Genomic DNA, 17,072 nt, shown 5'->3' with positions numbered 1-17,072 from the left:
GAAGTCAGAGAGTCTGATTCTTCCAACTCCATTTTTTTCCCTCAAGATTGCTTTGGCTATTCGGGGTCTTCTGTGTCTCCATACAGATTTTAAGATTTTTTGTTCTAGTTCTGTAAAAAAATGCCATTGGTAGTTTGATAGGGATTGCATTGAATCTGTATATAGCTTTGGGTAATATAGTCATTTTGACAATATTGCTTCTTCCAATCCAAGAACATGATGTGTCTCTCCATTTGTTTGTGCCACCTTTGATTTCTTTCATCAGTGTCTTAGGGTTTTCTGAGTACAGATCTTTTACCTCCTTAGGTAGTTTTATTCCTAGGTATTTTATACTTTTTGTTGCAATGGTGAATGGGATTGTTTCCTTAATTTCTCTTTCTGATTTTCATTGTTAGTTTATAGGAATGCAAGAGGTTTCTGTGCATTAATTTTTTATCCTGCAACCTTACCAAATTCATTGATTAGCTCTAGTAGTTTTCTGGTGGCACCTTTAGGATTCTCTATGTATAGTATCATGTCATCTGCAAACAGTGTCAGTTTTACTTCTTCTTTTCCAATTTGTATTCCTTTTATTTCTTTTTCATCTCTGATTGCCGTGGCTAGGACTTCCAGAACTATGTTGGATAATAGTGGTGAGAGTGGACATCCTTGTCTTTTTCCTGATCTTAGAGGAAATGCTTTCAGTTTTTCACCATTGAGAATGATGTTGGCTGTGGATTTGTCGTATATGGCCTTTATTATGTTGAGGTAGATCCCCTCTATGCCCACTTTCTGGAGAGTTTTTATCATAAATTGGTGTTGAATTTTGTCAAAAGCTTTCTCTGCATCTATTGAGTTGATCATATGGATTTTATTCTTCAATTTGTTAATATGGTGTATCACATTGATTGATTTGCATATATTGAAGAATCCTTGCATCTCTGGGATAAATATCACTTGATCATGGTATATGATCCTTTTAATGTGTTGTTGGATTCTGTTTGTTAGTATTTTGTTGAGGACTTTTGCATCCATATTCATCAGTGATATTGGTGTGTAATTTTCTTTTTTTGTAGTACCTTTGTCTGGTTTTGGCATCAGGGCGATGGTGGCCTCATAGAATGGGTTTGGGGGTATTCTTCCCTCTGCAATTTTTTGGAAGAACTTGAGAAGGATGGGTGTTAGCTCTTCTCTAAATGTTTGATAGAATTCATCTGTGAAGCCATCTTGTCTTGGACTATTGTTTGTTGGAAGTTTTTTTTTTTTTTTTTTGCAGTACATGAGCCTCTCACTCTTGTGGCCTCTCCCATTGTGGATCACAGGCTCTGGACGCACAGGCTCAGCGGCCATGGCTCACGGGCCCAGCCGCTTGACAGCATGTGGGATCTTCCTGGACTGGGGCACGAACCCATGTCCCCTGCATTGGCAGGTGGACTCTCAACAACTGCACCACCACGGAAGTCCTTGTTGGAAGATTTTTAATCACAGTTTCAATTTCATTACTTATGATTGGTCTGTTCATATTTTCTATTTCTTTCTGATTCAGTCTTGGAAGGTTATACCTTTCTCAGAATTTGTCCATTTCTTCTAGGTTGTCCATTGTATTGGCATAGAGTTGCTCGTAGTAGTCTCCTATGATGCTTTGTGTTTCTTTGTTGTCTGTTGTAAACTCTCTTTTTTCATTTCTAATTTTATTGATTTGAGTCCTCTCTCTCTTTTACTTGATGAGTCTGGCTAAAGGTTTATCAATTTTGTTTGTCTTCTCAAACAACCACCTTTTAGTTTTATTGATCTTTGCTATTGTTTTCTTTGTTTCTATTTCATTTATTTCTGCTCTTATCTTTATGATTTCTTTCCTTCTACTAACTTTGGGTTTTATTGTTGTTGTTGTTCGTCTTTCTCTAGTTCCTTTAGGTGTAAGATTAGATTGTTTATTTTTTTTCTTGTTTCTTGAGGTAGGATTGTATTGCTGTAAACTTCCCTCTTACAACTGCTTTTGCTGCATCCCATCGGTTTTGGATCATCGTGTTTTCATTGTCATTTGTCTCTAGGTATTTTTTGATTTCCTCTTTGATTTCTTCAGTGATCTCTTGGTTATTTAGTAATGTATTGTTTAGCCTCCATGTGTTTGTGTTTTTTACGTTTATCCCTCTATAATTCTATTCTAATCTCAGAGCGTTTTGGTCAGAAAAGATGCCTGATATGATTTCAATTTTCTTAAATTTACCAAGTCTTGATTTGTGACCCAAGATGAGATCTATCCTGGAGAATGTTCCATGTGTACTTGAGAAGAAAGTGTAATCTGCTGTTTTCAGATGGAATGTCCTATAAATATCAATTAAATCTATTTGGTCTATTGTGTCATTTAAAGCTTGTGTTTCCTTATTAATTTCCTCTCTGGATGATCTGTCCATTGGTTTTAGTGAGGTTTTAAAGTCCGTCACTATTACTGTGTTACTGTCGATTTCCTCTTTTAGAGCTGTTAGCATTTGTCTTATATATTGAAATACCCCTATGTTGGATGCATATATAATTATAATTGTTATATCTTCTTCTTGGATTAATCCCTTGATCATTATGTAGTGTCCTTCCTTGTCGCTTGTAACATTCTTTATTTTAAAGTCTATTTTATCTTATATGAGTGTTGCTCCACCAGCTTTCTTTTGATTTCCACTTGCATGGAATATCTTTTTCCATCCTGTCACTTTCAGTCTGTATGTGTCCCTAGGTCTGAAATGGGTCTCCTGTAGACAGCATATAGATCGGTCTTGTTTTTTTTTTTATCTATTCAGCAAGCCTGTGTCTTTTGGTTAGAGCATTTAATCCATTCACTTTTAAGGTAATTATCAATATGTATATTCCTATTAGCATTTTATTAATTTTGGGGGGTTTGTTTATGTAGGTCCTTTTCTTTTCTTGTGTTTCCCACTTAGAGAAGTTCCTTTAGCATTTGTTGTAGAGTTGGTTTGGTGGTACTGAATTCTCTTAGCTTTTGGTTATCTGTAAAGCTTTTGATTTCTCCACTGAATCTGAATGAGGTCCTTGCTGGGTACAGTAATTTTGGTTGTAGGTTTTTCCTGTTCATATCTTTAAATATATCATGCCACTCCCTTCTGGGTTGTATAGTTTCTGCTGAGAAATCAGCTGTTAACCTTACGGAGTTCCCTTGTATGTTATTTGTCGTTTTTCCCTTGTTGCTTTCAGTAAGTTTGCTTTGTCTTTAATTTTTGCCAGTTTGATTACTATGTGTCTTGGCATGTTTCTCTTTGGGTTTATCCTGCCTGGAACTCTCTGCCTTTCCTGGACTTGGGTGGTATTTCCTTTCCCATGTTAGGGAAGTTTTCAACTATAATCTCTTCAAATATTTTCTTGGGTCCTTTCTCTCTCTCTTCTCCTTCTGGGACCCCTATAATGACAATGCTGGTGCATTTAATGTTGCCCCAGAGGTCTCTTAGGCTGTCTTCATTTCTTTTCATTCTTTTTTCTTTATCCTGTTCCAAGACAGTGAATTCCCCCATTCTGTCTTCCAGGTCACTTATCCATTCTTCTGCCTCAGTTATTCTGCTATTTATTCCTTCTAGTGTATTTTTCATTTCAGTTATTGTATTGTTCATCTCTGTTTGTTTGTTCTTTAATTCTTCTTGGTCTTTGTTAAACATTTCTCCCATCTTCTCAATCTTTGCCTCCATTCTTTTTCTGAAATCCTGGATCATCTTCACTATCATTAATCTGAATTCTTTTCCTGAAAGGTTGCCTATCTCCACTTCATTTAGTTGTTTTTCTGGGGTTTTATCTTGTTCCTTCATTTGGTACATAGCCCTCTGCCTTTTCATTTTGTCTGTCTTTCTGTGAATGTGGTTTTTGTTCCACAGGTTGCAGGATTGTAGTTCTTCTTGCTTCTGCTGTCTGCCCTCTGGTGGATGAGGCTATCTAAGAGGCTTGTGCAAGTTTCCTGATGGGAGGGACTGGTGGTGGGTAGAGCTGAGTGTTGTTTTGGTGGGCAGAGCTCAGTAAAACTTTAATCTGTTTTCTGCTAATGGGTGGGGCTGAGTTCCCTCCCTGTTTGTTTTTTGCCTGAGGCGATTCAGCACTGGAGGCTACAGGCTCTTTGGTAGGGCTAATGGTGGACTCTGGGAGGGCTCATTCCAAGAATACTTCCCAGAGCTTCTGCTGCCAGTGTCCTTGTCCCCACAGTGAACCACAACCACCCCCACCTCTGCAGGAGTCCCTCCAATACTATCTGGTAGATCTGGTTCAGCCTCCTATTGGGTCACTGCTCCTTCCCCCTGCTTCCTGATGCACACACTACTTTGTGTGTCCCCTCCAAAAGTGGAGTCTCTGTTTTCCCCAGTCTTGTCAAAGTCGTGCAATCAAATCCCGCTAGCCTTCAAAGAATGATCCTCTGGGGATTCCTCCTCCCATTTCCGGAACCCCAGGTTGGGAAGCCTCACGTGAGGCTCAGAACCTTCACTCCAGTGGGTGGACTTCTGTGGTATAATTGTTCTTCAGTTTGTGAGTGACCTACCCAGTGGTTATGGGATTTGATTTTATTGTGATTGCACCCCTCCTACCATCTCATTGTGGTTTCTCCTTTGTATTTGGATGTGGGGTATCTTTTTTGGTGAGTTCCAGGGTCTTCCTTTCGATGATTTTTCAGCAGTTAGTTGTGATTCTAGTGCTCTTGCAAGAGGGAGTGAGCACACGTCCTTCTATTCCACCATCTTGAACCAATTTCCCATTCATGCAAACACTTTTATCATTAGCTTGCATCTTGTCTACCAACATCTCAGTGGCCAAGACAATCATATGACTTAGTTTAAAATTCAGAAGTGAAGAATTCCTGTCTTCCTACCCTGAGGCATTGGGAAAGGTGTGGGTCTGTAACACAACAGAAGGAAGTCATAAATGGAGGCTGTAACTCAATCTACCACACTGATACGATTATGTTTGTTATATAATTCCATCTAGGAAGATGTAGGTGTACTTTTTCATCTTTTTTGTTTTATTTTATTCTGCTCCTGCTGCAGCATAACCTCTTCTTGGGCTGGCTGGTTTACTGTTGCTGTCGCTAGATTTAAAACTCTGCACTGCTGATCGCCATTCTTCAGCAATCAAAACCTCCTAGCAGAACAGCTGCCGGGGAGCACAGTGCATCACTCTGTGTCCTGCCCCATCTGTCCCCTCGGGTTGCCACCCATCATCGCCTTGCTATGACCACCCTGCAAATAATCCTCATGGCCAGGGACCCTGGAGCTTCTGCCTTGTGGGAGGCAAGGATTTCAAGCAGCCTCTCACTAGTTCCTGGGTCACTCCCAGAAGCAAGGCTGCTATAGCTAATTCTGTGTGTAATCACAGCCATTGATGGGGAAAATACCAGCAATATGATGCACTTGGAAGCTCAGAACAAAATCAAGGGCTGCACAGACAATGTGACTCTCATAGTAGCCAGATCTGAAAGAAAATATGGTCTCCTCTGGTGACAGAGGAAGGGAAACATCACTCATATAAGATGAATTTAGTCTCTGAACCCCAAGAGGTCCTACATATAGGAAGCGCCCACAACAAAATTTCCATGCCCTTTACCATCTCACCTGCCTCCAGTTCTACCCCCAGGGTCATCACAAACCAGTACAACAACCCAGCTGACTTCTACTCTTCTGAAAACATCTCCAACTTCAACTATGCCTTGGAGTCAAAGAAAGCAGCCAGTGGGCAGGAGATGAATGGCAGAGCCTTAGACCATTCTCAGCTTCCAAGCAGACTTGTCATTGACAAAGATTCTGAAGTCTTCTTCAGAGAAACAGGAGTTAAATGAGGCTCTGAAACAGTTCTCTTCATTCCTGGTTTTGCAGGAAATCTTGGAGTCTGAGGAGAAAGGGGATCCCAACAAGCCATCAGGATTCAGAAGTGTTAAGGCTCCAGTCACCAAAGTGGCAGCATGAATTGGAAATACCCAGAAGTTGCTCATGTGTGATAAATGTGGCATTGGCATTGCCGGCGTGTTTTTTGAAGCTGCGGGACCTTCCCCACCACCCTGAGTGTTATGTGTGCACCGACTGTGGCACCAACCTGAAACAGAAAGACCATTTCTTTGTGGAGGAACAGATCTACTGTGAAAAGCATGCCTGGGAGTGGGTCACTCCACCTGAGGGATCCGATGATGTGATCACTGTGTTCCCCAAGTGAGCTGGCAGCTCTGCACCCAACACTGTTCTCCAACGAGCCCCTTCTGCATCTTGTCCTCTAAAAGCTCTGGCCTCTCTTTTCTTGAAAGTTATTAATTACTTTGGTTTTATCCCTGCTTATTAAACGTCATGTCCCCCTTTGCTAGGTGACTCACGCTGGCTGCATGATGCCTGCTTTTATAATCAGCAGAAAATGGTTTTGTTCCGTGTCCCCTTGCCAGCGTCACTGTGTCTTCTCTTCACCTCCATTCATCTCTGCTGCAAATGAACATCAGCCAAATTTGAACCAAACTGAATTTACTGTCTGACAATGATTTCATTTTTACTCAATAAATAGACTTCAAAAACAAACCAAAAAATGCCCCAACCCGCCCCACCCCCCCCAAAAAAATACCTCCTAGCAGGCCAATGTGCCTGTCCCATACTCAGCTGTTGATGATCACACGCTGGCAGCCCTTCACTAGTCTGCAGCACTGGTGGCGGGGGGAGTTGGGGGGATGCTGCTCCCGTCTCCAGTACCTTGCAGTGGGTCTGCCATCCAGTTCTCTGAGTTGCTCACTCCCAGCGGCGAGCCTGGGCAGGGAAAGGAATCTCGGCCTTCAAGGCCCTCAGGCTCCCGAGATGGTGGCAGCCTTGCTGGACAGACACACGCGGTCCTTCAACCTCAGCCACGCTGCCCCAAGACTCGGACACCGGCCCACAACGCCTGCCTGGAGGCCCGTGTGGACGCAGCCGTCGGCCTCCCACCCAACCCCCCAACCCAGCTTCACTTCCCGAGAACATCGTTCAGACATTAGAAAAGCTCTGTCTTGTTCCCTCTTGTCACCAGCCGAAAGGGCTAGAAGGACATACCACCCACCTCCATGATACCTACAGTGGAGACGGATGCTCCTTAATGGGACCTCAAAGGCCAAAAAACAGAAAGAAAAGACATTGTTGAATCCGTTACAGAAAAGAATGGGCACCAAACCTCGATAAATACTAATTCCATGGCATTTCAGTGCCTTGAAAGCCTGGTAGGTGTTTGTAAATTTGTCGTGATGCTTGTGGTCTTGAAGCAATATTTGAACTCTTTCCAATGGAGTGAAAATTTCTTCTGTTGACCCCCCAAGTACTGCTGCTGGGCTCAGGATTGCAAACTCCGGGGAACTGATAGGCTTACCGGGAAGGCAAGATAAATCCTCATAGAGGCAAAACGTAAGTGTCAGCATAGCTGTCTTCTGCATTAATGGGAGAAGGATTCTGGGATACAAGTTTCGAAATCCATCCCTCCTCAAGTGAAATACTGCATGGGTTTTGATTCCATATAGCTGTAACTGGAAAGAGGACTTTCCGAATGGGAAATGTGGCTGCTACATTGTTGAAAGCTCACAGCAGCCACACAAGTAATGCTTCATTTCGCCAACATTTGCAATATGAGGTGATATATCTCGTTTTGAAGACGTTAGGATTGGAGGCCTCTTTTCATGAGCTTCTGAATTTATATTGCTTAAGATCTTTCTTCTTCAAGATGGATTTTTTTAAACCCATATCACAGGCGCCGGACTCCATGCCTGATGGCCGCCCACTCACAAGTGGGGGAGCCCAGGAGCCCTCAACCCAGCACTGGTGCAGAGAATTATGTTTTTTTCTTGTTTGTTTTGTTTTTTTGGCCATGCTGCCTGGCTCGTGGGATCTTAGTTTCCCAAATGGGGATCGAACCCGGGCCCCAGCTGTGAAACCGGAGTCCTAACCACTGGATCGCAAGGGAATTCCCGAGAATGATGTTTTTAACAACTTGAGAATGTCACTTTGCAGTACCTGTGCCTGACACTGCCACCTGGTATACTCCATTTGAGAGACTGTCAGTGCTTGTTATTGGGTTCTAGTGGATACTGAAAAGCTAAAAAAGTAACAGCAGGTGGTACTACACACTGACATCCCTATCCTGAGATGGGTCAGAAATAAGAACACCAACAAAGTGGGTATTGCCAAACAAGCCTCCATTACTAATGGAAATGGTATATCCAGGAAATTAAACCAGGCATTAATGACATCTGACAGGTACATGAAAAAGTGCCCACTCATTGGCCAAACACGGCTATCTTAGATGGAGGGTCTGTGCCAGCCACTCCAGCTTCTTCCAGGCTTTGTTACACCCAGTTTCCTGAGGCTACCTGGGCCTGGTTCACAGACAGACTAGCTAATTAAAGGATGATGGGGTATACCCAAATAAAACTGCTTAAAACTGTGCATGGTAAAGGGAACTCTGCTCAGTTGGAGGGAGCTGTAGACTGTAATGCTTGCCTGGAAACAACCCCCCACCCCCAGCCCAAGTGCACCTTATTATATTTTCACTGACTCTGAGGCAACTGAGGCAGTCACTGTGGTGGGACAACTGGATGAAAAAGTTTCATTTTCTCATTTTCTATGGGGACAAACCTTATGGCAGCACATTGCACAAGACCCAAACCCTCTGTGACCCATGTGGATGCCAAAGAGAAAGGATCTTTCGATGATGAACATCACTGGAATACACAAGCTTGTCAAACCTGTACTGCCAGGTAGCAGGTGCCCTTAAAGGATGGAATGGGCCCCTCTGAAAGGAAAAACTGACCAAGATAACTGACAAAGTAGGCTCAGCTCCCAGTGGAGCATACTCTTCATAAAGACACTTTGGGGTCTAAAAGTAGCAATTCCTAGAAATAGTACCACCTATTTAAATAGAATGTTGGTCATGCTGGGGGATGGAGGAGACCTAGACTGCTTGTAAGATTCCCATACTGCATAATTAACCCTTCTTTCTGTACCTCCCATGCTTACCTCTTGGGAAACTGGGCTACTGGAGTTTCAGAGTAGCAAAAAAGAACGGAGGGTGGGTGACTCTTATCTGGTGTTTCTTTTGCCATCTGGCTATATTTGTTGAATTGAGGCAATTGTGCCTATGATAATGATCAGGAATATGAGGTTTTCATATTCCACCACAACTCCTAAGGTGGTCCTGTTGCGACCACACATCAGGGGGTGAGAGAAATTTTCAAGAGTAGTACAAAGTATATATACTGCTGAGCCACATTAGGATGAATCTGAGTTTATGGTGTGGGTAAGACACGGGAAGGATTCTTCAAACATGATGGAGTGACAGGGGCAGGAACCGGTCATTCTGATTATCTGGCTGTGGAAGGACCCTGGCTGATGGGAAGAAAACACTTTAGAGCCTGGGATGTCAGGGGTAAAGGGAGGTACCTAATCTCACTCTGAGCTATTTGTCTGCAGGGAATTTGGCCAATTTAACCCAGACTGCCACCACCACCCTCCAATATGCTGGCCAGCATTGAATCTTCATCAGAAACCTCCCAATAGCCACTGATATCAGAAAGGAATAGCCTCCACTTGAAACAACAGAACAAAATTGACTTTGTGGACACTGATATTATTGTTAGACATTTTTGTACATTTCTCATTGACTACTGATTCTTCTAAATTCTATAGCATAAGTGCACTGATAGAGACTTAGACCGAATCTGTTTCATGTCTTGGGCAACACTGGACAAGAGGGTCTATGCTAGTATGCCTCTCCATCTGGGCCAAGTCAGTTAACTATGTCATAAACCCAGGTGCAGCATGAGGTGTTGGCAACCACACACACACACCACAGTAACTGGCCAGCAGAAAGTCCAGGACAATGTGATTGTCCATTATCAGTTACTTAGAGCATGTGATGGGATGGCCTTTGCTACCAAGAATTCTTGGTTGAATATGTAAAAGGCCAAAGGGTGTGGACATGTAGGGGAATGGCTCCACCTGGGCACCCTGGCAACCTTGCATATAACAACATAAGCCTCACAGGCAAAGGTTTGAATCACAGGTAATCTGACTTTTGGCAGAACACCTTGTGACCCCCCCCCCACCCGGAACACAAGAGGATGGAAGGTCTGTGAGAGCGGCTCTGGGCCATTTCTTACTCACTTTCCTATGTTCCCTGAAGGCTGCCACTGCCTCTTGGGTTCTGAGGAGGTATGAGGCTTCCTGTCCCATCCACCACCACCCCTCAGAATAGAGTTGCAGAATATAAAACTGCTTAGCTGCAGTCTAGAATTGGCTCCTCAGCAGTGGGTATAACCCAGCCTGTGCCTTGCCTTTTTGGTGTGTAAGCTTGACAAATGAAAGACCCTACAACTTCCCCTCCCTACTAAGAAGTAAAACAGAAAACCAGAAGAAAAACAGCATCACTCAGGGAACTCTATGGATTAATGCCACAGTCCAAGACTTGAAAGAAGCAGGGATGGTGATATCTATCATATTTAAACTCACCAGTTTGGCCTGTGCAGAGCTCAAATGAATTTTGGAGATTGACTGTGGGTTATTATTAACTGAGTCAGGGACTCTAATTATGATTGCAAGGTCAGATTTAAAAATTTTACTGGAGGGACTTCCCTGGTGGTCCAGTGGTTATATGGATCTGTTCTCCCAATGCAGGGGGCCCGGGTTCGATCCCTGGTCAGGGAACTAGATCCTGCATGCATGCCGCAACTAAGAGTTCACATGCCACAACTAAAAAGACCCACATGCTGCAACTAAAGATCCCACATGCCACAAGGAAGATCCTGCATGCCACAACTAAGACCCAGAGCAACCAAATAAATAAGTAAATATTTTAAAAAATAATAAAATATAAAAAAAATTAAAATGTTCCTGGAGCAAATCAAAATGGCCCCTGGAACTTTGTATATAGCTGCTGACCCAGCTAATGCCTTTTTCTTCATATCAACTTGCAAGGACCACCAGAAAGTTGCTTTTACCTATCAGTGGTCACCACATACCTTCACAGCACCATGGGGCCAGGTCTATTCTTTTCTCTGCCATAATATAGTCTACAGAGATATTGACTTGACATTCCACAAAACATAACACTGGTTCACTATATTAAGATTATGCTGATTGGATTTGATGAGCAGGAAGAAGAACTTTAGATGCCTTTATTAAGACATATATGAACCACATTATGGGAGATACAGCCAATGAAAATCCAGGGAGTTGTCACCTGAGTGTAGTTTCCAGGGTTTCAGTAGTCTGTGGCAAAAGACCAGGTTCCACACCTTGTACCACCTGCCATGAACAAAGGTACATAACTCTTGGTAGACCTTTTTGGAATTGAGAGGCAACATATATCACAGGTGAGTATACTCTCTTGACTCATCTACAGAGTTGCTCATGAGAAGGACAGTTTCAAGTTAAACCAGAGAAAGATGAAGCTCTGTGATAAGTCCAGGCTGTAATACAAGCTGCTCTACAACCTGGTGCTTATGCTCCAGCAGGTCCAATGATGCTCAAAGTGTGGCAAATACAGTTGATGTATGGAGCTTCTCACAAACATGAACAGGAGAACAACAGCTTGATTTCTGGGGGTTTTTAGAAAATATCCACTTCTGGAGATAACTATTCTCTTTTTGAGAGTAGCTTCTGGTTTGCTACTGGGCCTTGGTAGATACTGAACTCCTAACTCCAGAACATGAGGTAGTCCTGTGGCCTGAACTTCCCATAATGAACACACTTGGCCATAAGTTTGAGCATGTGTAGAAGCAATTTAACATCAAACGTAAATGGTATGTAAGAGATCAGATTTGAGTAAGTTGGGAAAACCTGAGTAGGTTGCACGAGCAGGGGGCTCAGACTCCTTTGACATGAATTCCTGTTGCATTTTCTGCTCTCTTTCGATCCATGCTTATGGCCTTATGAAATGTTCCTGATGACCAACTGACTGAGGAAAACACTTGAAACTGGTTTACATCTGGGTCTGCACAATTAGCTGGTAATACAGAAAAGTGGCCAGCTATTAGCACTGCAGGGGTGACCCTGAAGTACAAAGGATTTTCCTTCCTTGCCTGTAATGCTTCTGCCAGCAACAGCATCTGTGGACTCACAGGATGCCTTATGCACTTTCATGATAATTCACCCACTGTTGTATTGAATCAAGAAGCTCATTTCACAGCAAAGAATGTTCAGCAATGGACTCATGCCCATAACATTAAGTGCTCTTACCACGCACCCCATCACGTGGAAGTGGCTGGCCTAATTGAAAGGTGGAAGGGCTTAGATTCAGTGTGGCATCTGTTGGGAGAGGTTCGGCTGTGTTTAACGGTTTAAACAGTATATACTTTGTGTCAGAGACAATTATATGGTGTTGTCTCCCCTATGGCCGGAATACATTGCTCTGTGAGTGAGGAATAGAATTGGGTGTGACTCCTGTGACAATTACATCTAGTAACCCATTTGCAGAATTTTTGTATTTTTTCCCAGCAAATTAGAGTTATGATAGTTCAGAGGGTTAGTGCTCAAGGAATTAATATCAGAGGACCTAGCAATTACGAGACTTCTATCTGAATACTTTATACTCTTTATTCCATTGAACCAACAAAAAGAGAGTACTGTCCAGTGTGATTGATCCTGATTTCCAAGGGGTAAGGGAGGTTGCTGCTACCCAGTGGGGGCAATGAAGGCTATGTTAGGAACCCAGGGGATTCTTGGGGTGCCTCTTTGTGCTTCCATGCTCAATTTTAAAGATTAATGGAAAACTACTACAACTAAAAGGTGGCAGGATTGAGGACTCAGACCCTTTGGGAATATAGTTTTGGATCACTCCACTTGATACAGAACTGAGACTAATTGAGGTTCTGAGTGAGGGCAGGGGAAATACAGAATAAGTAGTGAAAGAAAGAAGCTACAGATTTTAATCAGGGCCCTCTGACAAATTACAGGAACAAGTATGACAATAGCTTTGCATTTTTTCTTTGCTTGTAATATGTATGTGTTGATAGTACATATTCACCATTTTGATCTTTTCTCTCCTACCACTGTTTTACATATATACAAATTATTAGATTTAATTTTTTTCTTTTTTAAATTTTTAATTTAAAAATTTTAAAAATTTTATATTGGAGTATAGCTGATTAACAACGTTGTGTTAGATTCAGGTGTACAGCAGAGTGATTCAGTTATACATATACATGTATCGATTCTTTCTCAAATTCCTTTCTCATTTAGGTTATTACAGAGAATTGAGCAGAGTTCCCTGTGCTATACAGTAGGCCCTTGTTGGCTATCTATTTTAAATATAGCAGTGTGTACATGTCAATCCCAAATTCCCAATCTATCCCTCCCCCCCAACATTTCCCCCCCTGGTAACCATAAATTTGTTCTCTAAATCTGTGAGTCTGTTTCTGTTTTATAAATAAGTTCATTTGTATCATTGTTTTTAAGATTCCTCATATAAGCAATGTCATATATTTGTATTTCTTTGCCTTACTTAGTATGATAATCTCCAGGTCCATCCATTTTGCTGCAAATGGCATTATTTCATTCTTTTTTATGGATGAGTAATATTCCATTGTATATATGTACCACATCTTCTTTATCCATTGATCTATCGACAGACATTTAGGTTGCTTCTATGTCTTGGATATTGTAAACAGCACTGTAATGAACATTGGGATGCGTGTCTTTTCAAACTGTGTTTTTCTCCAGATTTATGCTCAGGAGTGGGATTACTGGATCATAGAGTAGCTCTATTTTTAGTTTCTTAAGGAACCTCCATACTGTTCTCCATAGTGGCTGAACCAATGCACATTTCCACCAGAAGTGTAGGAGGGTTCCCTTTTCTCCACATCCTTTCTAGCATTTATTGTTTGTAGACTTTTTAATGATGGCCTTTCTGATTGGTGTGAGGTGATATCTCATTGTAATTTTGATTTTCGTTTCTCTAATAATTAGTGATGTTGAGAATCTTTTCATGTGCCTGTTGGCCATCAGTATGTCTTCTTTGGACAAATGTCTGTTTCAGTCTTCTGTCCATTTTTTGGTTGGGTTGTTTGGGTTTTTTTTTATATTGAGCCACATGAGCTGTTTGTAAATATTGAAGATTAATCCCTTGTCGGTCACATGGTTTGCAAATATTTTCTCCCATTCTTTGGGTTGTCTTTTACTTTTGTTTATGGTTTCCTTTGCTGTGCAAAAGCTTTTGAGTTTAATTAGGTCCCATTTGTTTTTATTTCCATTATGCTAGGAGATAGATCAAAAAAGATATTGCTGCAATTTATGTTAAAGAGAGCTCTGCCTATACTTTTCTCTAAGAGTTTTATAGTATCCAGTCTTACATTTATGTCTTTAATTGATTTTGAGTTTATTTTTGTGCATGGTGTTAAAGAATGTTCTAATTTAATTTTTTTTACATGTAGCTGGCCAGTTTTCCCAGCACCATTTATTGAAGAGACTGTCTTTTCTCCATTGTATAGTCTTACCTCCTTTGTAGTAGATTCATTGACCATAGGTGCATGGGTTTATTTCTGGGCTTTCTATCCTGTTCCATTAATCTATATTTCTGTTTTTGTGCCAGTACCATACTGTTTTGTTGACTGTACCTTTGTAGTATAGTCTGAAGCCAGGGATTCTGACTCCTCCAGCTCTGTTTTTTCTTTCTCAAAATTGCCTTGGCTTGGAATTTAATTTTATAATTTAGTTTTCAGGTAACAGAATATTCAGTGGAGCCATGATGAATTCTGAAGAATAATTAATATAGTCAGCAATGTATATAATGACTGTTGGAACTGTGCATTTCCTTATTATGGAGAGAGGGTGAAAATGTCTTCAGATATACAGAAGAAAGCTGTATTTTGTTTGGTGGAAATACACAGTTACATTGTTTTATATAAGTTTTAACATGTGTTGAAGGGTGCATAAGGACACTCAGCAAACAAAAGGGTGGGCAGTTGTCCCTTTCCTTTCTCCTTGTAGGTGAATTTACATTCTAAGGGGCAGAGTCTGCTTTAGACTTAATCTCTCATAGCAAATTTTGAGAAATATGTTCACCATGTTGACTCAGAAAATATTCAAATCATACACAAGCAAAAGTGGGATTCAGGAGTGTAATTTTCTACCAGCTGTCTTGGGAGTGTGGAGGTTGGGTAGGTGGGAAGAACACAAGAGACAGGAAAGAGCAGAGAAGGGAGGTCGAGTCAGAAGAAGCAGAGTCACCAACCGTGATGTTCTTTGTAGAAGCGGGAGTTTTGAGCATTGTGATTGGAAGAGTCACTGTGGCTGTGCTGAGCAAGGAGAGAGTTGAGAAGGGAATGGCTGCAGATATGAAGGGGATCAAGGAAGAAGGGCACTGGCCACACAATACCTCTCCCTGGAACACTCTTCCCACCCCACTTAAAAATCTCATTCTTCCTCCAAAGCTCACATCTCTCCCAGGAAGTCTGCACTGATTTCAGTGGTCTGTGCCAGCCCTCTTCTCTGGACTTCCTACCTGTGTGCTCACTCCTCTCCCCCACTGTGGCCACACTCTGTCTCTGATTAGAGTCAATTATTGTTTCCTTCTCTGGCTCATCCAATGAACCACGAGCTCCTAAAGGAAAGGAACAGAGTCTTACTTTTGCCTTTTATCTTCAATATCTGCCACATAGGAAGCCACACACAGGAGACAGGTCAATTTATACATGTTTTGTTCGTGAATGATTTCAGAGGTGCAGAGTGGGCATTTGATTGTACCTTTGCAGAGCGGTTCTTGGGGATTCCCCAGGTGGGCCCCAGTGATGGAAGTGAAGCTCTTCATGTAGAAGAAGCCCATAAACCTGCCATCCTGCCAACTGAGGAGGTATGGTGCAATATTGGAACCTGTTATGGGGGCCAGGAGATGTGGTCATGCTTTTGAGGCCTCTCTCCCAAACTGCGGCAAGCTGTCTGCTAGAATTTGCAAAGAGTATGATCTTTGTGGGGCTCTCATAGACTGAATTTAAGGAACATGTGTACTCTGAGCCCCATCTTCAAAATCACGCTGTTATGAGACCATTCCTTTTTGCTCTGATAGGGTGTATTTCTCACCTGCACTGTGGTCCAGGACATTCAAGGAACCATCTCCACCAGGCTTCTCTCATTTTGAAGCAGGCCTGATGACCCCAGGTTGGCACGGATATGCAGGGACAGATCACCAGGAAAGTCAAAGGGGAGCCTTTTGTTTTAAGGAAACCTAAGAGCAGGACCCAAACAAGGAGAGAAGCTGGAGGTGGGTGGGCCACAAGTGGAAATGGGGAGAGGATGTGGGATGGCTGGGGCATCCTCAATGCAGCCCCATGCATCGGGCTTCTCTCGGCAGGTCTCATTAGCATGGTACAGCCAGCCCCACCTGCCACTGACCCACAGTAAGAGAAGCCTGTGATCTGCTTCTGCTGGGCTCAGAAGTATCAGCAGGCACCTGCCCTGAGCCCTACTGAGGAGAGAGAGAGGGGAGGAAGTTGGAGTTCTCGTTAGAGGAGGTGTGAAGGGGTCAAAGAGGTTGGGAGCGCCATCTCTCTGAGCCCATCTCCCTGTTGGGCTCAGGTCCTGGCAACCAACCTCTGATTTATCCTCCCCATTCTGTTTTCTTAGCCAATCCCCACTCCACTGGGCAAGGAGTGTGTCACAATGAGACCCTCATGACATCCCTACAGCCCAGCCCCCCATTCCTAACTGTGAAATGCTTCTAGTCACTGCCCCAGAGGGACCCAACCAGTCACAATCCTTTCTTCTAGCTCTTGCCTTGCTCTCACTCCATTCCACCTCCATCTGTCCAGTGTCCGGATATATCAAGTGAGCCAAAGAAAAACGATTGGGGCTCAAAAATGGTGACATTCTCACTTCAAACCATCATGTTGAAGCCCACAAGCCCTTGAACCTGGAGCTCTCAGAGAGTCAGGACACCACCTGGACCAGCTGCTTCCAGGATGATGGACAGCTGAAGAACCCAGCACTAGGGCTGTCCAGAAACACTGGGGGTGGGGTGGAAAATTTACCCTGCCCCCTCTCTTCTGATGCTGCCCCTTGAGTGTCTAGCTGGCAGTTTTCCTTTTCTTTTCTTTTTTTTCTTTCTCTTTCTTTCTTTCTTTCTTTCTTTCT

General features: G+C 42.6%; 2 pseudogenes; one reads left to right on the top strand and one right to left on the bottom strand.

Annotated features, from left to right (window-relative positions):
* Positions 1-5,189: 5,189 nt before the first annotated feature.
* On the top strand, positions 5,190-6,165 carry LOC113626585 (PDZ and LIM domain protein 1 pseudogene; annotated as a pseudogene).
* Positions 6,166-7,034: 869 nt separating this feature from the next.
* LOC113626634 (uncharacterized) overlaps positions 7,035-17,072 on the bottom strand; it is a 24,322-nt pseudogene continuing 14,284 nt past the window's right edge.

This window comes from Aethalodelphis obliquidens, unplaced genomic scaffold, assembly GCF_003676395.1.
Source record: "Aethalodelphis obliquidens isolate GAN/ISIS:26980383/991018 unplaced genomic scaffold, ASM367639v1 scaffold18, whole genome shotgun sequence".
Taxonomy (NCBI): domain Eukaryota; kingdom Metazoa; phylum Chordata; class Mammalia; order Artiodactyla; family Delphinidae; genus Aethalodelphis; species Aethalodelphis obliquidens.
Note: the sequence above shows the minus strand (reverse complement) of the source record. Positions and strands in the feature narration are given on the sequence as shown.